Genomic DNA, 24986 nt, shown 5'->3' with positions numbered 1-24986 from the left:
TAAGGCAGAGCAGCGGACAAAGTGGTGGAAGTTGAAAAAGGAAGAATGTCGTTTAGTTTTCAGGGAGGAGCTGAGACAGACTCTGGGTGGTTTAGAGGTGCTTCCAGATGACTGGACTACTACAGCTAATTTGATCAGGGAGACAGGTAGGAGGGTACTCGGTGTGTCATCTGGAAAGAGGAAAGCGGACAAGGAGACTTGGTGGTGGAACGAGGAAGTTCAGGAGTGTATACAGAGAAAGAGGTTAGCTAAGAAGAAGTGGGACACTGAGAGGACTGAAGAGAGTAGACAGGAGTACAGGGAGATACAGCGTAAGGTGAAGATAGAGGTGGCACAGGCCAAACAAAGAGCATATGAGGACTTGTATGCTAGGTTGGACACTAAAGAGGGAGAGGTGGATTTGTACAGGTTGGCCAGACAAAGAGATAGAGATGGAAAGGATGTGCAGCAGGTTAGGGTGATTAAAGATAAGGATGGAAATGTATTGACAGGTGCCAGGAGTGTGATGGGAAGATGGAAGGAGTACTTTGAAGAGTTGATGAACGAGGAAAATGAAAGGGAACGAAGAGTAGAAGAGGTGACTGTTGTGGAGCAGGAAGTAGCAAAGATTAGTAAGAGTGAAGTGAGGAGGACATTGAAGAGGATGAAGAGTGGAAAGGCAGTTGGTCCTGATGACATACCTGTGGAGGTATGGAAGTGTCTAGGAGAGGCGGCAGTAGAGTTTTTGACTAGTTTTTTTAACAAGATCTTGGAGAGTGAGAGGATGCCAGAGGACTGGAGGAAAAGTGTACTGGTACCAATTTTTAAGAACAAGGGAGATGTGCAGAGCTGTGGCAACTACAGAGGAATAAAGCTGATGAGTCACACAATGAAGTTATGGGAAAGAGTAGTGGAAGCTCGGCTAAGGGCAGAGGTGAGTATTTGTGAGCAGCAATATGGTTTCATGCCTAGAAAGAGTACAACAGATGCAGTATTTGCTTTGAGGACGCTGATGGAGAAGTACAGAGAGGGTCATAGGGAGTTGCATTGTGTCTGCGTAGATTTAGAGAAAGCGTATGACAGGGTGCCGAGAGAGGAGCTGTGGTATTGTATGAGGACGTCTGGAGTGTCAGAGGTATGTTAGAGTGGTGCAGGACATGTATGAGAGCTGTAAGACAGTGGTGAGGTGCTGTAGGTGTGACAGAGGAGTTCAAGGTGGAGGTGGGTCTGCATCAAGGATCGGCTTTGAGCCCCTTCTTGTTTGCTCTGGTGATGGACAGACTGACAGATGAGATTAGACAAGAATCTCCCTGGACTATGATGTTTGCAGATGACATTGTTATTTGTAGTGAGAGCAGGGAGCAGGTGGAGGAAAATCTAGAGTGGTGGAGGTCTGCTCTGGAAAACAGAGGAATGAAGCTTAGCCGCAGCAAGACAGAATGGAGTGGTGGAGAAAAGTGTCAGGTGTGTTGTGTGATAAAAGAGTCTCAGCGAGAATGAAAGGAAAGGTGTTCAAGACGGTGGTGAGACCAGCAATGTTGTTCGGCTTAGAGACAGTGGCACTGAAGAAAAGACAGGAGGCAGAGCTGGAGGTAGCAGAGCTTAAGATGTTGAGGTTCTCTTTGGGAGTGACGAGGATGGACAGGATCAGGAGTGAGTACATCAGAGGGACAGCTCATGTTAGATGTTTTGGAGATAAAGTCAGAGAGGCCAGATTGAGGTGGTTTGGACATGTTCAGAGGAGAAACTGTGAATATATCGGTAGAAGGATGCTGAGGTTGGAGCTGCCAGGCAGGAGGTCTAGAGGAAGACCAAAGAGGAGATTTATGGATGTAGTGAGGGAGGACATGAAGTTAGTTGGTGTGAGAGAAGAGGATGTAGAGGACAGAGTTAGATGGAGGCACATGATTCGCTGTGGCGACCCCTGAAAGGGAGCAGCCGAAAGGAAAAGAAGAAGAAGGCCGAATCAACAAATATGCTTGTTTCTGCCAAATGCAGCAAAATACTGAAAGGAAAGTGGGTTTGCTTTCATATTTGACCTAGAACAACTCAGTTCATCATGGAAATATCATCGCAACATCTTTTATGTAGCCAGATAATCAAGAGTGTAAGTTTTTATGCGCTTAAAAGCATTTTCAGGCCGAATGAGCTGATTTCTGCCAATTGCAGGAAAATACTGAAAGGAAAGTGGGTTTGCCTTCATTTTTGACCCAGAAAAACTCAGTTCAGCATGGAAATATCATTGCTACAGCTTTTATTTAGCCAGAAATCAAGAGTGGAAGTTTTTATGCGCTTAAAAGCATTTTCAGGCCGAATGAGCTGATTTCTGCCAAATGCAGCAAAATACTGAAAGGAAAGTGGGTTTTCCTTCATATTTAAGCCAGAACAACTCAGTTCAGCATGGAAATATCATTGCAACAGCTTTTATTTAGCCAGAAATCAAGAGTGTAAGTTTTTATGTGCTTAAAAGCATTTTCAGGCCAAATGAGCTGATTTCTGCCAATTGCAGGAAAATACTGAAAAGAAAGTGGGTTTGCCTTCATTTTTGACCCAGAAAAACTCAGTTCAGCATGGAAATATCATTGCTACAGCTTTTATTTAGCCAGAAATCAAGAGTGGAAGTTTTTATGCGCTTAAAAGCATTTTCAGGCCGAATTAGCAAATATGCTTGTTTCTGCCAAATGCAGCAAAATACTGAAAGGAAAGTGGGTTTGCTTTCATATTTGACCTAGAACAACTCAGTTCATCATGGAAATATCATCGCAACATCTTTTATGTAGCCAGAAATCAAGAGTGTAAGTTTTTATGCGCTTAAAAGCATTTTCAGGCCGAATGAGCAAATATGCTTGTTTCTGCCAAATGCAGCAAAATACTGAAAGGAAAGTGGGTTTGCCTTCATATTTGACCCAGAACAACTCAGTTCAGCATCGCAATATCATAGCAACAGCTTTTATTTAGCCAGAAATCAAGAGTGTACGTTTTTATGCGCTTAAAAGCATTTTCAGGCCAAATGAGCAAATATGCCTGTTTCTGCCAAATGCAGCAAAATACTGAAAGGAAAGTGGGTTTGCCTTTATTTTTGACCCAGAACAACTCAGTTCAGCATGGAAATATCATGCAACAGCTTTTATTTATTCAGAAATTAAGAGTGTAAGTTTTTATGTGCTTAAAAGCATTTTCAGGCCGAATGAGCTTGTTTCTGCCAAATGCAGCAAAATACTGAAAGGAAAGTGGGTTTGCCTTCATATTTGACCCAGAACAACTCAGTTCAGCATGGAAATATCATCGCAACATCTTTTATGTAGCCAGAAATCAAGAGTGTAAGTTTTTATGTGCTTAAAAGCATTTTCAGGCCGAATGAGCAAATATGCTTGTTTCTGCCAAATGCAGCAAAATACTGAAAGGAAAGTGGGTTTGCCTTCATATTTGACCCAGAACAACTCAGTTCAGCATGGAAATATCATTGCTACAGCTTTTATTTAGCCAGAAATCAAAAGTGTAAGTTTTTATGTGCTTAAAAGCATCTTCAGGCCGAATGAGCTGATTTCTGCCAATTGCAGCAAAACACTCAAAGGAAAGTGGGTTTGCCTTCATATTTGAGCCAGAACAACTCAGTTCAGCATGGAAATATCATTGCAACAGCTTTTATTTAGCCAGAAATCAAGAGTGTAAGTTTTTATGCACTTAAAAGCATTTTCAGGCCGAATGAGCAAATATGCCTGTTTCTGCCAAATGCAGCAAAATACTGAAAGGAAAGTGGGTTTGCCTTCATATTTGACCCAGAACAACTCAGTTCAGCATGGAAACATCATTGCAACAGCTTTTATTCAGCCAGAAATCAAGAGTGTAAGTTTTTATGCGCTTAAAAGCATTTTCAGGCCGAATGAGCTGATTTCTGCCAAATGCAGTAAAATACTGAAAGGAAAGTGGGTTTGCCTTCATATTTGAGCCAGAACAACTCAGTTCAGCATGGAAATATCATTGCAACAGCTTTTATTCAGCCAGAAATCAAGAGTGTAAGTTTTTATGCGCTTAAAAGCATTTTCAGGCCGAATGAGCTGATTTCTGCCAAATGCAGCAAAATACTGAAAGGAAAGTGGGTTTGCCTTCATATTTGAGCCAGAACAACTCAGTTCAGCATGGAAATATCATTGCAACATATTTTATGTAGCCAGAAATCAAGAGTGGAAGTGTTTCTGCGCTTAAAAGCATTTTCAGGCCGAATGTGCAAATATGCTTGTTTCTGCCAAATGCAGCAAAATACTAAAAGGAAAGTGGGTTCGCCTTCATATTTGACCGCGAACAACTCAGTTCAGCATGGAAATATCATTGCAACAGGTTTTATTTAGCCAGAAATCAAGAGTGTAAGATTTTATGCGCTTAAAAGCATTTTCAGGCCGAATGTGCAAATATGCTTGTTTCTGCCAAATGTAGCAAATTACTGAAAGGAAAGTGGGTTTGCCTTTATTTTTGACCCAGAACAACTCAGTTCAGCATGGAAATATCATGCAACAGCTTTTATTTATTCAGAAATTAAGAGTGTAAGTTTTTATGCGCTTAAAAGCATTTTCAGGCCGAATGAGCTTGTTTCTGCCAAATGCAGCAAAATACTGAAAGGAAAGTGGGTTTGCCTTCATATTTGACCCAGAACAACTCAGTTCAGCATGGAAATATCATCGCAACATCTTTTATGTAGCCAGAAATCAAGAGTGTAAGTTTTTATGTGCTTAAAAGCATTTTCAGGCCGAATGAGCAAATATGCTTGTTTCTGCCAAATGCAGCAAAATACTGAAAGGAAAGTGGGTTTGCCTTCATATTTGACCCAGAACAACTCAGTTCAGCATGGAAATATCATTGCTACAGCTTTTATTTAGCCAGAATTCAAAAGTGTAAGTTTTTATGTGCTTAAAAGCATCTTCAGGCCGAATGAGCTGATTTCTGCCAATTGCAGCAAAACACTCAAAGGAAAGTGGGTTTGCCTTCATATTTGAGCCAGAACAACTCAGTTCAGCATGGAAATATCATTGCTACAGCTTTTATTTAGCCAGAAATCAAGAGTGTACGTTTTTATGCGCTTAAAAGCATTTTCAGGCCGAATGAGCTGATTTCTGCCAATTGCAGCAAAATACTGAAAGGAAAGTGGGTTTGGCTTTATATTTGACACAGAACAACTCAGTTCATCATGGAAATATCATTGCAACAGCTTTTATTTAGACAGAAATCAAGAGTGTAAGTTTTTATGCGCTTAAAAGCATTTTCAGGCCGAATGAGCTGATTTCTGCCAATTGCAGCAAAATACTGAAAGGAAAGTGGGTTTGCCTTCATATTTGACGCAGAACAACTCAGTTCAGCATGGAAATATCATTGCAACAGCTTTTATTTAGCCAGAAATCAAGAGTGTAAGTTTTTATGCGCTTAAAAGCATTTTCAGGCCGAATGAGCTGATTTCTGCCAATTGCAGCAAAATACTGAAAGGAAAGTGGGTTTGCCTTCATTTTTGACCCAGAACAACTCAGTTCAGCATGGAAATATCATTGCTACAGCTTTTATTTAGCCAGAAATCAAGAGTGTAAGTTTTTATGCGCTTAAAAGCATTTTCAGGCCGAATGAGCTGATTTCTGCCAATTGCAGCAAAATACTGAAAGGGAAGTGGGTTTACCTTCATATTTGACCCAGAACAACTCAGTTCAGCATCGCAATATCATAACAACAGCTTTTACTTAGCCAGAAATCAAGAGTGTAAGTTTTTATGCGCTTAAAATAATTTTCTGGCCGAATGAGCAAATATGATTGTTTCTGCCAAATGCAGCAAAATACTCAAAGGAAAGTGGGTTTGCCTTCATATTTGACCCAGAACAACTCAGTTCAGCATGGAAATATCATTGCTACAGCTTTTATTTAGCCAGAAATCAAGAGTGTAAGTTTTTATGCGCTTAAAAGCAAATTCAGGCCTAATTAGCAAATATGCTTGTTTCTGCCAAATGCAGCAAAATACTGAAAGGAAAGTGGGTTTGCCTTTATTTTTGACCCAGAACAACTCAGTTCAGCATGGAAATATCATTGCTACAGCTTTTATTTAGCCAGAAATCAAAAGTGTAAGTTTTTATGTGCTTAAAAGCATTTTCAGGCCGAATGAGCTGATTTCTGCCAATTGCAGCAAAACACTGAAAGGAAAGTGGGTTTGCCTTCATATTTGACCCAGAACAACTCAGTTCATCATGGAAATATCATTGCAACAGCTTTTATTTAGCCAGAAATCAAGAGTGTACGTTTTTATGCGCTTAAAAGCATTTTCTGGCCGAATGAGCAAATATGCTTGTTTCTGCCAAATGCAGCAAAATACTGAAAGGAAAGTGGGTTTGCCTTCATATTTGACCCAGAACAACTCAGTTCATCATGGAAATATCATTGCTACAGCTTTTATTTAGCCAGAAATCAAGAGTGTAAGTTTTTATGCGCTTAAAACCATTTTCAAGCCGAATGAGCACATATGATTGTTTCTGCTAAATGCAGCAAAATACTGAAAGGAAAGTGGGTTTGCCTTCATATTTGACCCAGAACAACTCAGTTCAGCATGGAAATATCATTGCTACAGCTTTTATTTAGCCAGAAATCAAAAGTGTAAGTTTTTATGTGCTTAAAAGCATCTTCAGGCCGAATGAGCTGATTTCTGCCAATTGCAGCAAAATGTCAGGATCTTGTTGCACTTCCTGTCCCTGGACTTTTATTTTGTGGCCCCTTCTCCTTACTTCCTGTCCTTGGTTCTTTTCCCCAGCTTTGCCCTCGTTGTCCCTCATTGTTTGCACCTGTTCCACCCTCTATTTAAATTCAGTCTTCCCTTCACTCCCCTGCCAGATCCTCGTCATTGTTAATGTGGTCTCTGCTATTGTGGTCACTGTCTTCATCGCGGGCATCATTGTTGTCATTAATACCCTCACCAACTCCACAGTAGACTCTGGACTTTTGGTAAAGCCTGAAACTTACGTTCCTCGAACTCTTGGGAAATCTGGACTCCTCCATCTTGGACTTTGGTATCCTGGACTCTGTTTCCTGTGTGGTTTTGGTCTGAGGTTTTGCCTTTTGTTTAATTCAGTATTTTGGTCTAGTCCATAGTTTTTCTCCGCTTGTTTTATCCGGGTTTCTTTCATGTTTAGGTTTGCCGGTGCCTTATGTTGAGTTTGTTTGTGACTGCCTGCCTTTAGTCCTTGTATTAATGTGCTCTTGTGGTTTAACGTTTATCTGTGCCTGATTTACCCAGTAGCCTCTGTTAGTTCTTTCTTCTTCTTTCTCTAACTTGTCCCCTGAGCCCGAGCTGTGTTTATTTCTGGTAATTCGGTTCCCCTCTTGTTTTCAAGTTAACTCCTTTCGTGTGCTGGTCCTGTTCATCTTTTACATCTCTTTCAATAAAAGCCCCTTATTTTGCAAACCCTCGCTCTGTCTCTTCTCTTGGGTCCATCCCTTAACCTAAACGTGACACAAAATACTGAAAGGAAAGTGGGTTTGCCTTCATATTTGACCCAGAACAACTCAGTTCAGCATGGAAATATCATTGCTACAGCTTTTTTTTAGCCAGAAATCAAGAGTGGAAGTTGTTATGCGCTTAAAAGCATTTTCAAGCCGAATGAGCTGATTTCTGCCAATTGCAGCAAAATACTGAAAGGAAAGTGGGTTTGCCTTCATAATTGACCCATAACAACTCAGTTCAGCATCGCAATATCATAACAGCTTTTATTTAGCCAGAAATCAAGAGTGGAAGTTTTTATGCGCTTAAAATAATTTTCTGGCCGAATGAGCAAATATGCTTGTTTCTGCCAAATGCAGCAAAATACTGAAAGGAAAGTGGGTTTGCCTTCATATTTGACCCAGAACAACTCAGTTCATCATGGAAATATCATTGCTACAGCTTTTATTTAGCCAGAAATCAAGAGTGTAAGTTTTTATGCGCTTAAAACCATTTTCAAGCCGAATGAGCACATATGATTGTTTCTGCTAAATGCAGAAAAATACTGAAAGGAAAGTGGGTTTGCCTTCATATTTGACCCAGAACAACTCAGTTCATCATGGAAATATCATTGCAACAGCTGGAGAAGTGGAAAGCATGACACTCGCTAAGAAGAAGATAAATGTGGCAAAGTACTAAAACGGTACTGGTCTAGTAGTAAAGAAGCACGATGGTTGACAAACCAATAAAGTAGCAAAACAGCAATGAAAGAACAAAATTGGATGAAAATATAGAACAATTTCTATGAATAAATAGGCAGTAGCACCAGCTTGTGCTGCCTGTAAACCCAAGCAAAAAAGCTTACAGCACCTGGAATTCCCAGGCGGTCTTCCTACCAAGTACTAACCAGGCCCGGCTCTATTTGGCTGCCGTGATCGGACGAGATCGGGCGCTTAGAGAGCGGTGTGGCCGTAAGCTGCATTTGACATCATCAACAGCTCTTAAAAACGCTGGAGAAGCAGAATGCATGACACTTGCTAAGAAGAAAATAAATGTGGCAAAGTACTATAACTGTACTGGTCTGTTACGCCCCTGTCTAGGGGGTCAGGGTGCAACATACAAAGATAAATTAGCATGTTCCCTCTCCGATCCCCAAACCAAAATCCAGGATCGAGATGTTCCAACAGACTGATATTTATTTTAAACGAAAGAAAGTGTCAAACAAAACATGACACTACAACTCAGGGCGAACCAAGGCCAACATAATAAACAAAATAAGCCATTTCCCACAGAAAGTGCTAGCTAGCCTGATAGAAATAAACAAACCAAAAGACAGTCGCTAACCCTAACTCCCTAATGTGAAAACAGTCCAAAGAAAAAGGCAGTTCACCCCTACAGATTTAATACTATTGACAAAATATACAATTTATAAACAAAACCACAGCACAAAACCTAACCATTCAAAAATGCTAAATAAGGTTTGGAAACCAAGAACAGCAAACAGGTGCTGTTGCCAGAAAGAGCCTCGCTAGCTGTTGGGAACCGTACTTTTAAAACTCCAGGAAGTGTAGGATGCACCAATCAGCTTCCTGCACTGCCCCCCAATCTGGCCAATCAGGCAGGGCACCTATAAGAACAACTAAATAAAAACAACACATATGGCCAGGACTGTAACATGGTCTACTAGTAATGAAGCACGATGATTGACAAACCAATAAAGTAGCAAAACAGCAATGAAAAAACAAAATTTGATGAAAATATAGAACAATTTCTATGAATAAATAGGCAGTAACACCAGCTTGTGCTGCCCGTAAACCCAAGCAAAAAAGCTTACAGCACCTGGTATTCCCAGGCGGTTTTCCTACCAAGTACTAACAAGGCCCGGCCCTATTTTCTGCCGAGATCGGCCGAGATCGGGCGCTTCTTTTTTTTTTTTTTTTTTATCTTTTTATTATCAAAAATACACTTTACAAAAAGAAATTAGGTATATACAGAGATAAGTAAACAAAACATTACATCCATAGGCCTTTCAACTAAATTAAACAACTTAAAGCAAGATCTATTTCTCTAATGTAAATACATATATTTATAAATATAGGGGGATAACCATAACCACACATTGTAAACCTGTCATATATCTATCTATCTATATATATCTATATATATATAGATCTATATATCTATATATATATATAGATCTATATATATACACCCATACTTTTACACACATATACCTCTCTATATACATCCATATCTATATATATACATATATACATACAAACATATATACAAACACACACACACATACATTATACACATATACATTCATATACACATACACATACCCATATATATATATATTTATATATATATAAATATATATACACACACACATACATACATACAAATACATATACAATAATAGGTCAATAAAATTCACCCAAAATCAAAGTGCAATCTACCCTCCCCATCTAACACACATAAATCATTTTTTACCCCCCATTTAATGAGAAACCCCTCATTATCAACCGAAAACAGAATACTCAAATAATGTGACACCATATTTTGAAAAATCAACACCCTCTTCATCTTTTTCCCTTCATACAATGCATAATTCCTGGCTATATACACAACATGACGAGCTACACTCAACAAGAAATTCACTAACCCCACATTTATTTTTGTATGTCCCTTGTCTAACCCAAAACACCACACCCAATCCCATGCCTCACCTTCCAAACCAGTCACCTTACACTTATTTCTTAATAAACTTTTTACCCAATTCCTGAATTTTTGTGTGACCGCACAGCACAACAACAAGTGATTAAAATCCTCATCCTCCATCCCGCAGACCGCACATGTTCTCACATATGTGTGCTTACTGATCTGGTGTAGGACGACAGAGACAAGCACTCTCCTGTGACGCAGTCTGAAATTTGTATTAGCTATCGCAGGGGGGAGCCATTTATCATGCATATTAGTCCAGATTGTAGAAGTGGGTCGGGTAGGGAACACATGCGACCATGAGGAGTTTGCTGTGGGCTGTTTGAATATCTTGTCAGTTAGAACCTTGTACCAAAATTTTGACTGTAAATCTTTGAAATCCCTATTTTTGAGATCACAGGAGAGTGAAAAATCAATTCTGCCATCCCCCACCAGCTCACCATCTGCTTCCTGCAACTTCTCCCTCCATTCCAGTGGCATTCTCTGACAGATATCTGTACAGAAATGTAACACCTTGGCCCATCTGATGTTCACACCTGTCCTTCTTACTTTTTTAAGGACTTCCAGAGGGTTTAAGGCCCCTGTCTGGTCCAGAACATCCCCAATTTGGTGAAACACCCCATTTAAGGCCCCCCGGCTAACCAGGAATCTCTCCCGGCCACCGAGACGCGGGTTACCAAAGATTGGTTGCTTAAGTACATCTACTTTCGAAATCAATTTGCACTCTAGATGTGGCAAGACCTGAACCCACGCCTCAGCGGCCTCCTGGAAAAGTGGGTCTGCATCTGCCACAGGCCGTGCCAGCGCACTGCTGCATAAATTGTACTCCCCACACGCACCCCTCCTCCTTATCTCTGCGTCCAAGTAGTCCTTCCAAATATAATCTGTCTTATCATATAGCCATTTTTTAAAAAGTTTCAGTCTTAAAGATATTAATTTGGTTTTCAAATCACAGAGATTCAAACCCCCTTTTGCGTATGGCCCAACTAGTGTCTTGTGAGCAATAGTGAAGGCCTTGCCTTTCCACAAGAAACCGCTGATAGCGCTGCACAGCCCGGACAGTACATCGCCCGGCAGGTGACAGACCTGCATGGCATAGACCAGCCCCGGCACTATTATGGAGTTTATAATGACCACTCTTCCCTTCAGCCCAAGACCTCTCATCTTCCACAGCCCAAGCCTGGACCTACACCACGCGAGCCTCTCCTCCCAGGTTTTGCGGACGCTGACCAGCGGCTGAGGACAAATATATATCCCAAGTAGCTTGACCTCAGTCTCACCCCTTTTAAAATTCAGACCCACATCCCCTAGAGCAGACCCGGGCCCACAAATAAGGCTGGATTTCTCCCTATTAACTCGCGCTCCCGCCGCCTGCTCATATGCTTCAAGGTGCTTTAGCACCTGTTGTAAACTCTCACCATCCTTAACCATAATACTTATATCATCCGCATACTGAGCTATTTTGAACTCATTACCTTTGGGAGATGTTATCCCCTTGATAAGCGGATCGGTTATAATGGATTGTGCAAGAGGCTCTGCTACAATTGCATATAGCATAGCAGACAGCGGACATCCCTGCCTTACTGATCTCTCTAGGGGGAAAGGATCTGTTAAGAGGCCGTTACATTTCACGACACTAGTAGCCCGGCTGTACAACAACTTCACCCATTCTCGAAAAATTGGGCCGAACCCAAAAACCCCCAGACATCCAAAGAGAAACTCATGACTGACCCTGTCAAATGCCTTCTCCAAGTCAACACTGAGGTATATGCCCCCTGTCATCATTAGATTTTCAAAAGACAACTTTGTTGACAGGATGCAGTCAGCAATATCCCTCCCAGGAATACTGTAAGTCTGGGTAGGCCCAATTATCGAGCCGATCACTCCTTTGAGCCTAAAACCCAGTACCTTAGTCAGGATCTTATAGTCAGTGTTGAGCAGGCTAATTGGTCTATAGTTTGCTAGGTCAGATTTTTCCCCTTTATTTTTATACACTAGAGTGATCACTCCCCTCATGAAGGACTCTGCGCACCTGCCCTCCTCCTGTATGGCCAAAAACAGTCTGCAGAGGACAGGGGCAAGCAGGTAACTGAAATGCTGATAGAATTCAGCTTAGAGACCGTCCGAACCTGGGCTCCTTGATGTATTCAGGGCTAAGATTGCCTCTTTCACTTCTTCCAGCTGGATGTTTTCATCACACAAAGCCGCATCCTCGTGACTGAGGGAGCAGCTAATTTTCCCAAGTACTTGATTTAACTTTATCTGTGATATCTTTTGCCTACTAAACAAATTGGAATAGAAATCTTGCACGGTTTGTAAAATATCCACTGAATCAGTATGTGTGTTACCCTCCGAGTCCTTTATTTCAGAAATATATGTTTTGGTCTGTTTCCTCTTTTCCAAACCCAGAAAAAATGCAGTACAGCGCTCACCTTTCAACATATGCTGCGCTTTGCTGCGGATCATTGCACCCCCGCATTTTCTCTCATCCAGCTGTCTCAACTGCTCCCTCAGCACAAGATACGTCTCCAACGGATGTCCACACCCAGCCTCAACCAACTCAAGCTCCTTTTTCAGGCGGTCCCTCTGCTCATCCTCCTCTCTTTTCTCTCTTTGTCTTTTCTCTCTGCTCAATGCGATGCAGCGCTTCTTCATTTTTAACTTAGTGCGCTCCCACCACTCAATGATGTCAACCACAAACTCACTTTGATCACATAGAGCAGAGAGAAAAGACTCCATTTTTGCTCTAAAAAATCCATCCTCTAAGAGGCTTGAATTAAAGCACCACAAGCCCCCATTCCTCTGCACCCTGCCCTCCCCTAGAGCCACTCTCAGAGAGGCATGATCACTCCAAGTGCAAAACTCATATTTACAGTTATTTAAAACCGTAACCAAACCTGACGCTAGCAAGCACAAATCTATTCTAGATTGTTTCAGCCTGCCCAACACCACTTGCCTGCGCGAATACGCACGGGTACCGGGGTTCAGTACTCTCCATGCATCCATCAAGTCACACTCTTCCATCCATTCAAACACAGCCGACCTACTAGTGTCATTCTTAAATTTATTGTTGACACCCACATCTATCCTAGCCAGTGTCAAATTCCAGTCCCCTATCACCACCGAGCGATCATCTGTCCATCTTTTACAGCGCCTGAAAAAAACCCTCCTCTCTCCTTCCCTATTTGGCCCATATAAATTCACAATTCTATATCTCTGACTCTGTTCAATTACATCAATCACCAGTAGCCTTCCCTGATCATCCTTAGAAATTTGCAGGACACTCTCAAACAATCCAGGCTTTACAAAGATTGCTACCCCTGCAGTTTTGTCTGGGGAGAGAGAATAAAAAAGATCCCCTCTCCAAAAGCACTTTATGCTTTTTATTGTCTCAGAGGTCCACCTGCATTCCTGGACGCACAGGATGTCACACAGCATTTTCCCGCAAAGCTGTTCAATTTTCTCAAAGTTTTTAAGACCATTCAAATTTTGAGAGAGAAGCAGCATTCCCAGAAAAAAAACTAAAATCGGCCCTGTCATTTTTTGGCATATTTCTTACCTTTATTTCTATACCCTCCCTCAGTTCCACTTGGCTTACCCTGCTGTGCCCTCTTCCTGACCCGTTTTACCCATTGGACATCCATCTCTAAATCTGAGTCCACGCTACTAGCCTGGGGAGCCAGCAGGGCTACATCAGAAGTGGGTATTCGAGTGGTGGACTCTATTTCATTTTGAGAGTGAGGCTCATTCGGCTCAGGCCGTGGTGAGCCTAGCCAGCCCCCTTCAGGGCGACTCGCCGCATCCCCGCTCCAGTCCGCCAGCACATGATCCATACTGGATCCTAGCTCATCGACCCCCTCATTTCTTATGCCCTCTTGCACCAACAAGTCAGCACTCTGTGACACCACCTCATCTCCAAGCTCATTCCCACTCTCTGTCTTGCTACCCAGGGCTGGCTCCTCTGCAGGCCTGACATTACTCCACTCATCATCAGAGATGGAGTCCCGGTCTACCTCCCCTTCCCCTTCACCTGCATTATGGCAATTACATTGCTCCGCTGGGGCATGGCACGCAACACACCTGTGCACCCAGGCATCACACTCACGTGCATAATGACCCTGTTTATTGCATTTAAAGCATGTGAAATCTGGGCAATCTCTAACTATATGCCCAGGCTGTAAACACATCCTACACACTTTAACTTGATTATTATGAATAACTCTGAAGTATTCTGGCCCTGTGGCCGTCATAAATTTCGAGGAATATGGTAATGACTGCACAGTTTCATTAAATTTAACTTTTACATATCTTGTTCCGTCCGCCACGTCAGTCCCAGGCCACAACCGTCTTTTAATAGGAGAGATTGCTCTCACTCCCCACACATCCAGTTTTTCTAAAATGTCCTCATCCGCAATATAGGCAGGCAAATTCAAAAATGACACCACCAATTCATCGATAACTAAAGTTTTCACCATCACCACTGCTCTACCCACTTTAAATCCATCTAAAAGTCTTTTCTTTCCAGCTTCGCTCTTGACCGTCACCTCATATTTATTCGGCCCCGTCTCACGCAATGCAACGATGCCTCCACACACATCACGCATTGCTCTCAGCAGTTCCATTGTCTTAACTTTCTCTTCTCCCACCACCTCAGCCAATACAGTCAAGTCCCTATCATACCGCATTTCTTTCCGTGTCTCTGTCGCTCCACCCGGCTCCGATCGCGTGCTTACCCGTTCTCCCTGTTGTCTCTCATCTGCCGCCAAACAGTCATTCTCCATTCTCCGTCCAGGCCGCTCCTTTGCAATCTCCATTCTTTTCTCAATCTGCTTGACACCCTTATTCAGCGACTTCCTCGTCTCCTCCGCCAGCTCCAGCTCATTCCCTCTCCATGCGCTTTCCCCATAGACGCCAATTTTCTCCGTATCCATTCTTCTCCTTCCACTCTTTCCAGCCACTGTTAAACAGGCTTCTTCTTCTCGCATGCCTCTGCCGTTCTCCATTATGAGCAGTCTATCAGAAATCGCGCGAAAAAGAAAACCCAAAAAAGTTCAAAAACTAGAAAAACCACAAAAAATAAAGGCGCCCCCGAACGGAGAAACTCCGCCGGGGGGTTTCATAAAAATAATGAATACAAACTCAAACGCACTACACTGGATAGGCAAAACACTAATACGAAAACGAAAAATGCACGTCAAACGCGAAGCAGCTCACATACGTGTCCCTTCCTGAAAGCACACTGACTCAGAAAGACCATACCCCTGTCCTCCTCCAATCGGGCGCTTAGAGAGCGGTGTGGCCGTAAGCTGCATTTGACATCATCAACAGCTCTTAAAAACGCTGGAGAAGCAGAATGCATGACACTTGCTAAGAAGAAGATAAATGTGGCAAAGTACAAAGTACTATAACTGTACTGGTCTGTTACGCCCCTGTCTAGGGGTTCAGGGTGCAACATACAAAGATAAATTAGTATGTTCCCTCTCTGATCCCCAAACCAAAATCCAGGATCGAGATGTTCCAACAGAATGATATTTATTTTAAACGAAAGAAAGTGTCAAACAAAAAATGACACAACTCAGGGCGAACCAAGGCCAACATAATAAACAAAATAAGCCATTTCCCACAGAAAGTGCTAGCTAGCCTGATAGAAATAAACAAACCAAAAGACAGTCGCTAACCCTAACTCCCTAATGTGAAAACAGTCCAAAGAAAATGGCAGTTCACCCCTACAGATTTAATACTATTTACAAAATATACAATTTATAAACAAAACCACGGCACAAAACCTAACAATTCAAAAATGCTAAATAAGGTTTGGAAACCAAGAACAGCAAACAGGTGCTGATTCCAGAAAGAGCCTCGCTAGCTGTTGGGAACCGTACTTTTAAAACTCCAGGAAGTGTAGGATGGACCAATCAGCTTCCTGTACTTCCCCCAAATCTGGCCAATCAGGCAGGCCACCTATAAGAACAAGAAAATAAAAACAACACATATGGCCAGGACCGTAACATGGTCTACTAGTAATGAAGCACGATGGTTGGCAAACCAATCAAGTAGCAAAACAGCAATGAAAGAACAAAATTTGATGAAAATATAGCACAATTTCTATGAATAAATAGGCAGTAACACCAGCTTGTGCTGCCCGTAAACCCAAGCAAAAAAGCTTACAGCACCTGGTATTCCCAGGCGGTCTTCCTACCAAGTACTAACCAGGCCCGGCTCAATTTGGCTGCCGAGGTCGGACGAGATCGGGCGCTTAGAGAGCGGTGTGGCCGTAAGCTGCATTTGACATCATCAACAGCTCTTAAAAACGCTGGAGAAGCAGAATGCATGACACTTGCTAAGAAGAAGATAAATGTGGCAAAGTACAAAGTACTATAACTGTACTGGTCTGTTACGCCCCTGTCTAGGGGGTCAGGGTGCAACATACAAAGATAAATTAGCATGTTCCCTCTCCGATCCCCAAACCAAAATCCAGTATCGAGATGTTCCAACAGAATGATATTTATTTTAAACGAAAGAAAGTGTCAAACAAAACATGACACTACAACTCAGGGCGAACCAAGGCCAACATAATAAACAAAATAAGCCATTTCCCACAGAAAGTGCTAGCTAGCCTGATAGAAATAAACAATCCAAAAGACAGTCGCTAACCCTAACTCCCTAATGTGAAAACAAGAGAAAACAATCAAAAGAAAATGGCTGTTCACCCCTACAGATTTAATACTATTTACAAAATATACAATTTATAAACAAAACCACGGCATAAAACCTAAAAATTCAAAAATGCTAAATAAAGTTTGGAAACCAAGAACAGCAAACAGGTGCTGCTGCCAGAAAGAGCCTCGCTAGCTGTTGGGAACCGTACTTTTAAAACTCCAGGAAGTGTAGGATGGACCAATCAGCTTCCTGTACTGCCCCCCAATCCGGCCAATCAGGCAGGGCACCTATAAGAACAAGAAAATAAAAACAACACATATGGCCAGGACCGTAACATGGTCTACTAGTAATGAAGCACGATGGTTGACAAACCAATAAAGTAGCAAAACAGTAATGAAAGAACAAAATTTGATGAAAATATAGAACAATTTCTATGAATAAATAGGCAGTAACACCAGCTTGTGCTGCCCGTAAACCCAAGCAAAAAAGCTTACAGCACCTGGTATTCCCACGCGGTCTTCCTACCAAGTACTAACCAGGCCCGGCTCTATTTGGCTGCCAAGATCGGACGAGATCGGGCGCTTAGAGAGCGGTGTGGCCGTAAGCTGCATTTGACATCGTCAACAGCTCTTAAAAACGCTGGAGAAGCAGAATGCATGACACTTGCTAAGAAGAAGATAAATGTGGCAAAGTACAAAGTACTATAACTGTACTGGTCTGTTACGCCCCTGTCAAGGGGGTCAGGGTGCAACATACAAAGATAAATTAGCATGTTCCCTCTCCGATCCCCAAACCAAAATCCAGGATCGAGATGTTCCAACAGAATGATATTTATTTTAAACGAAAGAAAGTGTCAAACAAAACATGACACTACAACTCAGGGCGAACCAAGGCCAACATAATAAACAAAATAAGCCATTTCCCACAGAAAGTGCTAGCTAGCCTGATAGAAATAAACAAACCAAAAGACAGTCGCTAACCCTAACTCCCAAATGTGAAAACAATCCAAAGAAAATGGCAGTTCACCCCTACAGATTTAATACTATTTACAAAATATACAATTTATAAACAAAACCACGGCATAAAACCTAACAATTCAAAAATGCTAAATAAGGTTTGGAAACCAAGAACAGCAAACAGGTGCTGCTGCCAGAAAGAGCCTCGCTAGCTGTTGGGAACCGTACTTTTAAAACTCCAGGAAGTGTAGGATGGACCAATCAGCTTCCTGTACTGCCCCTCAATCCGGCCAATCAGGCAGGGCACCTATAAGAACGAGAAAATAAAAACAACACATATGGCCAGGACCGTAACATGGTCTACTAGTAATGAAGCACGATGGTTGAAAAACCAATAAAGTAGCAAAACAGCAATGAAAGAACAAAATTTGATGAAAATATAGAACAATTTCTATGAATAAATAGGCAGTAACACCAGCTTGTGCTGCCCGTAAACCCAAGCAAAAAAGCTTACAGCACCTGGTATTCCCAGGCGGTCTTCCTACCAAGTACTAACCAGGCCCGGCTCTATTTGGCTGCCGAGATCGGACGAGATCGGGCGCTTAGAGAGCGGTGTGGCCGTAAGCTGCATTTGACATCGTCAACAGCTCTTAAAAACGCTGGAGAAGCAGAATGCATGACACTTGCTAAGAAGAAGATAAATGTGGCAAAGTACAAAGTACTATAACTGTACTGGTCTGTTACGCCCCTGTCCAGGGGGTCAGGGTGCAACATACAAAGATAAATTAGCATGTTCCCTCTCCGATCCCCAAACCAAAATCCAGTATCGAGATGTTCCAACAGAATGATATTTATTTTAAACGAAAGAAAGTGTCAAACAAAACATGACACTACAACTCAGGGCGAACCAAGGCCAACATAATAAACAAAATAAGCCATTTCCCACAGAAAGTGCTAGCTAGCCTGATAGAAATAAACAAACCAAAAGACAGTCGCTAACCCTAACTCCCTAATGTGAAAACAAGAGAAAACAATCAAAAGAAAATGGCTGTTCACCCCTACAGATTTAATACGAATTACAAAATATACAATTTATAAACAAAACCACGGCACAAAACCTAACAATTCAAAAATGCTAAATAAGGTTTGGAAACCAAGAACAGCAAACAGGTGTTACTGCCAGAAAGAGCCTCGCTAGCTGTTGGGAACCGTACTTTTAAAACTCCAGGAAGTGTAGGATGGACCAATCAGCTTCCTGTACTGCCCCCCAATCCGGCCAATCAGGCAGGGCACCTATAAGAACAACAAAATAAAAACAACACATATGGCCAGGACCGTAACATGGTCTACTAGTAATGAAGCACGATGGTTGAAAAACCAATAAAGTAGCAAAACAGCAATGAAAGAACAAAATTTGATGAAAATATAGCACAATTTCTATGAATAAATAGGCAGTAACACCAGCTTGTGCTGCCCGTAAACCCAAGCAAAAAAGCTTACAGCACCTGGTATTCCCAGGCGGTCTTCCTACCAAGTACTAACCAGGCCCGGCTCTATTTGGCTGCCGAGATCGGACAAGATCGGGCGCTTAGAGAGCGGTGTGGCCGTAAGCTGCATTTGACATCATCAACAGCTCTTAAAAACGCTGGAGAAGCAGAATGCATGACACTTGCTAAGAAGAAAATAAATGTGGCAAAGTACAAAGTACTATAACTGTACTGGTCTGTTACGCCCCTGTCCAGGGGGTCAGGGTGCAACATACAAAGATAAATTAGCATGTTCCCTCTCCGATCCCCAAACCAAAATCCAGGATCGAGATGTTCCAACAGAATGATATTTATTTTAAACGAAAGAAAGTGTCAAACAAAACATGACACTACAACTCAGGGCGAACCAAGGCCAACATAATAAACAAAATAAGCCATTTCCCACAGAAAGTGCTAGCTAGCCTGATAGAAATAAACAAACCAAAAGACAGTCGCTAACCCTAACTCCCTAATGTGAAAACAAGAGAAAACAATCAAAAGAAAATGGCTGTTCACCCCTACAGATTTAATACGAATTACAAAATATACAATTTATAAACAAAACCACGGCACAAAACCTAACAATTCAAGAATGCTAAATAAGGTTTGGAAACCAAGAACAGCAAACAGGTGTTGCTGCCAGAAAGAGCCTCGCTAGCTGTTGGGAACCGTACTTTTAAAACTCCAGGAAGTGTAGGATGGACCAATCAGCTTCCTGTACTGCCCCCCAACCCGGCCAATCAGGCAGGGCACCTATAAGAACAACAAAATAAAAACAACACATATGGCCAGGACCGTAACATGGTCTACTAGTAATGAAGCACGATGGTTGAAAAACCAATAAAGTAGCAAAACAGCAATGAAAGAACAAAATTTGATGAAAATATAGAACAATTTCTATGAATAAATAGGCAGTAACACCAGCTTGTGCTGCCCGTAAACCCAAGAAAAAAAGCTTACAGCACCTGGTATTCCCAGGCAGTCTTCCTACCAAGTACTAACCAGGCCCGGCTCTATTTGGCTGCCGAGATCGGACGAGATCGGGCGCTTAGAGAGCTGTGTGGCCGTAAGCTGCATTTGACATCATCAACAGCTCTTAAAAACGCTGGAGAAGCAGAATGCATGACACTTGCTAAGAAGAAGATAAATGTGGCAATGTACAAAGTACTATAACTGTACTGGTCTGTTACGCCCCTGTCTAGGGGGTCAGGGTGCAACATACAAAGATAAATTAGCATGTTCCCTCTCCGATCCCCAAACCAAAATCCAGTATCGAGATGTTCCAACAGAATGATATTTATTTTAAACGAAAGAAAGTGTCAAACAAAACATGACACTACAACTCAGGGCGAACCAAGGCCAACATAATAAACAAATTAAGCCATTTCCCACAGAAAGTGCTAGCTAGCCTGATAGAAATAAACAATCCAAAAGACAGTCGCTAACCCTAACTCCCTAATGTGAAAACAAGAGAAAACAATCAAAAGAAAATGGCTGTTCACCCCTACAGATTTAATACTATTTACAAAATATACAATTTATAAACAAAACCACGGCATAAAACCTAACAATTCAAAAATGCTAAATAAAGTTTGGAAACCAAGAACAGCAAACAGGTGCTGCTGCCAGAAAGAGCCTCGCTAGCTGTTGGGAACCGTACTTTTAAAACTCCAGGAAGTGTAGGATGGACCAATCAGCTTCCTGTACTGCCCCCCAATCCGGCCAATCAGGCAGGGCACCTATAAGAACAAGAAAATAAAAACAACACATATGGCCAGGACCGTAACATGGTCTACTAGTAATGAAGCACGATGGTTGACAAACCAATAAAGTAGCAAAACAGAAATGAAAGAACAAAATTTGATGAAAATATAGAACAATTTCTATGAATAAATAGGCAGTAACACCAGCTTGTGCTGCCCGTAAACCCAAGCAAAAAAGCTTACAGCACCTGGTATTCCCACGCGGTCTTCCTACCAAGTACTAACCAGGCCCGGCTCTATTTGGCTGCCAAGATCGGACGAGATCGGGCGCTTAGAGAGCGGTGTGGCCGTAAGCTGCATTTGACATCGTCAACAGCTCTTAAAAACGCTGGAGAAGCAGAATGCATGACACTTGCTAAGAAGAAGATAAATGTGGCAAAGTACAAAGTACTATAACTGTACTGGTCTGTTACGCCCCTGTCAAGGGGGTCAGGGTGCAACATACAAAGATAAATTAGCATGTTCCCTCTCCGATCCCCAAACCAAAATCCAGGATCGAGATGTTCCAACAGAATGATATTTATTTTAAACGAAAGAAAGTGTCAAACAAAACATGACACTACAACTCAGAGCGAACCAAGGCCAACATAATAAACAAAATAAGCCATTTCCCACAGAAAGTGCTAGCTAGCCTGACAGAAATAAACAAACCAAAAGACAGTCGCTAACCCTAACTCCCAAAGTGAAAACAATCCAAAGAAAATGGCAGTTCACCCCTACAGATTTAATACTATTTACAAAATATACAATTTATAAACAAAACCACGGCATAAAACCTAACAATTCAAAAATGCTAAATAAGGTTTGGAAACCAAGAACAGCAAACAGGTGTTACTGCCAGAAAGAGCCTCGCTAGCTGTTGGGAACCGTACTTTTAAAACTCCAGGAAGTGTAGGATGGACCAATCAGCTTCCTGTACTGCCCCCCAATCCGGCCAATCAGGCAGGGCACCTATAAGAACAACAAAATAAAAACAACACATATGGCCAGGACCATAACATGGTCTACTAGTAATGAAGCACGATGGTTGAAAAACCAATAAAGTAGCAAAACAGCAATGAAAGAACAAAATTTGATGAAAATATAGCACAATTTCTATGAATAAATAGGCAGTAACACCAGCTTGTGCTGCCCGTAAACCCAAGCAAAAAAGCTTACAGCACCTGGTATTCCCAGGCGGTCTTCCTACCAAGTACTAACCAGGCCCGGCTCTATTTGGCTGCCGAGATCGGACGAGATCGGGCGCTTAGAGAGCGGTGTGGCCGTAAGCTGCATTTGACATCATCAACAGCTCTTAAAAACGCTGGAGAAGCAGAATGCATGACACTTGCTAAGAAGAAAATAAATGTGGCAAAGTACAAAGTACTATAACTGTACTGGTCTGTTACGCCCCTGTCCAGGGGGTCAGGGTGCAACATACAAAGATAAATTAGCATGTTCCCTCTCCGATCCCCAAACCAAAATCCAGGATCGAGATGTTCCAACAGAATGATATTTATTTTAAACGAAAGAAAGTGTCAAACAAAACATGACACTACAACTCAGGGCGAACCAAGGCCAACATAATAAACAAAATAAGCCATTTCCCACAGAAAGTGCTAGCTAGCCTGATAGAAATAAACAAACCAAAAGACAGTCGCTAACCCTAACTCCCTAATGTGAAAACAAGAGAAAACAATCAAAAGAAAATGGCTGTTCACCCCTACAGATTTAATACGAATTACAAAATATACAATTTATAAACAAAACCACGGCACAAAACCTAACAATTCAAAAATGCTAAATAAGGTTTGGAAACCAAGAACAGCAAACAGGTGTTGCTGCCAGAAAGAGCCTCGCTAGCTGTTGGGAACCGTACTTTTAAAACTCCAGGAAGTGTAGGATGGACCAATCAGCTTCCTGTACTGCCCCCCAACCCAGCCAATCAGGCAGGGCACCTATAAGAACAACAAAATAAAAACAACACATATGGCCAGGACCGTAACATGGTCTACTAGTAATGAAGCACGATGGTTGACAAACCAATAAAGTAGCAAAACAGCAATGAAAGAACAAAATTTGATGAAATTTGATATTACTATAACTGTACTGGTCTGTTACGCCCCTGTCCAGGGGGTCAGGGTGCAACATACAAAGATAAATTAGCATGTTCCCTCTCCGATCCCCAAACCAAAATCCAGTATCGAGATGTTCCAAAAGAATGATATTTATTTTAAACGAAAGAAAGTGTCAAACAAAACATGAAACTACAACTCAGGGCGAACCAAGGCCAACATAATAAACAAAATAAGCCATTTCCCACAGAAAGTGCTAGCTAGCCTGATAGAAATAAACAATCCAAAAGACAGTCGCTAACCCTAACTCCCTAATGTGAAAAAAAGAGAAAACAATCAAAAGAAAATGGCTGTTCACCCCTACAAATTTAATACTATTTACAAAATATACAATTTATAAACAAAACCACGGCACAAAACCTAACAATTCAAAAATGCTAAATAAGGTTTGGAAACCAAGAACAGCAAACAGGTGCTGATGCCAGAAGGAGCCTCGCTAGTTGTTGGGAACCGTACTTTTAAAACTCCAGGAAGTGTAGGATGGACCAATCAGCTTCCTGTACTGCCCCTCAATCCGGCCAATCAGGCAGGGCACCTATAAGAACGACAAAATAAAAACAACAGATATGGCCAGGACCGTAACATGGTCTACTAGTAATGAAGCACGATGGTTGACAAACCAATAAAGTAGCAAAACAGCAATGAAAGAACAAAATTTGATGAAAATATACAACAATTTCTATGAATAAATAGGCAGTAACACCAGTTTGTGCTGCCCGTAAACCCAAGTAAAAAAGTTTACAGCACCTGGTATTCCCAGGCGGTCTTCCTACCAAGTACTAACCAGGCCCGGCTCTATTTGGCTGCCGAGATCGGGCGCTTAGAGAGCGGTGTGGCCGTAAGCTGCATTTGACATCATCAACAGCTCTTAAAAACGCTGGAGAAGCAGAATGCATGACACTTGCTAAGAAGAAGATAAATGTGGCAAAGTACAAAGTACTATATCTGTACTGGTCTGTTACGCCCCTGTCCAGGGAGTCAGGGTGCAACATACAAAGATAAATTAGCATGTTCCCTCTCCGATCCCCAAACCAAACTCCAGTATCGAGATGTTCCAACAGAATGATATTTATTTTAAACGAAAGAAAGTGTCAAACAAAACATGACACTACAACTCAGGGCGAACCAAGGCCAACATAATAAACAAAATAAGCCATTTCCCACAGAAAGTGCTAGCTAGCCTGATAGAAATAAACAATCCAAAAGACAGTCGCTAACCCTAACTCCCTAATGTGAAAACAGTCCAAAGAAAATGGCTGTTCACCCCTACAGATTTAATACTATTTACAAAATATACAATTTATAAACAAAACCACGGCACAAAACCTAACAATTCAAAAATGCTAAATAAGGTTTGGAAACTAAGAACAGCAAACAGGTGCTGCTGCCAGAAAGAGCCTCGCTAGCTGTTGGGAACCGTACTTTTAAAACTCCAGGAAGTGTAGGATGGACCAATCAGCTTCCTGTACTGCCCCTCAATCCGGCCAATCAGGCAGGGCACCTATAAGAACAACAAATCAAAAACAACACATATGGCCAGGACCGTAACATGGTCTACTAGTAATGAAGCACGATGGTTGACAAACCAATAAAGTAGCAAAACAGCAATGAAAGAACAAAATTTGATGAAAATATAGAACAATTTCTATGAATAAATAGGCAGTAACACCAGCTTGTGCTGCCCGTAAACCCAAGAAAAAAAGCTTACAGCACCTGGTATTCCCAGGCAGTCTTCCTACCAAGTACTAACCAGGCCCGGCTCTATTTGGCTGCCGAGATCGGACGAGATCGGGCGCTTAGAGAGCTGTGTGGCCGTAAGCTGC

At 41.8% G+C, this 24986-nt stretch overlaps 10 pseudogenes; all 10 read right to left on the bottom strand.

Moving 5' to 3' along the window:
* Nucleotides 1-8278: 8278 nt before the first annotated feature.
* On the bottom strand, nt 8279-8397 carry LOC137116972 (5S ribosomal RNA; annotated as a pseudogene).
* Nucleotides 8398-16305: 7908 nt separating this feature from the next.
* Nucleotides 16306-16424, bottom strand: LOC137116939 (5S ribosomal RNA; annotated as a pseudogene).
* Nucleotides 16425-17291: 867 nt separating this feature from the next.
* Nucleotides 17292-17410, bottom strand: LOC137116935 (5S ribosomal RNA; annotated as a pseudogene).
* Nucleotides 17411-18267: 857 nt separating this feature from the next.
* Nucleotides 18268-18386, bottom strand: LOC137116856 (5S ribosomal RNA; annotated as a pseudogene).
* Nucleotides 18387-19253: 867 nt separating this feature from the next.
* LOC137116932 (5S ribosomal RNA) lies at nt 19254-19372 on the bottom strand (annotated as a pseudogene).
* An 867-nt stretch (nt 19373-20239) lies between these two features.
* LOC137116997 (5S ribosomal RNA) lies at nt 20240-20358 on the bottom strand (annotated as a pseudogene).
* An 867-nt stretch (nt 20359-21225) lies between these two features.
* On the bottom strand, nt 21226-21344 carry LOC137116933 (5S ribosomal RNA; annotated as a pseudogene).
* Nucleotides 21345-22200: 856 nt separating this feature from the next.
* Nucleotides 22201-22319, bottom strand: LOC137116845 (5S ribosomal RNA; annotated as a pseudogene).
* A 1579-nt stretch (nt 22320-23898) lies between these two features.
* On the bottom strand, nt 23899-24007 carry LOC137117046 (5S ribosomal RNA; annotated as a pseudogene).
* An 857-nt stretch (nt 24008-24864) lies between these two features.
* LOC137116996 (5S ribosomal RNA) lies at nt 24865-24983 on the bottom strand (annotated as a pseudogene).
* Nucleotides 24984-24986: the final 3 nt, after the last annotated feature.

The sequence above is a fragment of the Channa argus genome, unplaced genomic scaffold (assembly GCF_033026475.1).
Source record: "Channa argus isolate prfri unplaced genomic scaffold, Channa argus male v1.0 Contig032, whole genome shotgun sequence".
Taxonomy (NCBI): Eukaryota; Metazoa; Chordata; class Actinopteri; order Anabantiformes; family Channidae; genus Channa; species Channa argus.
Note: the sequence above shows the minus strand (reverse complement) of the source record. Positions and strands in the feature narration are given on the sequence as shown.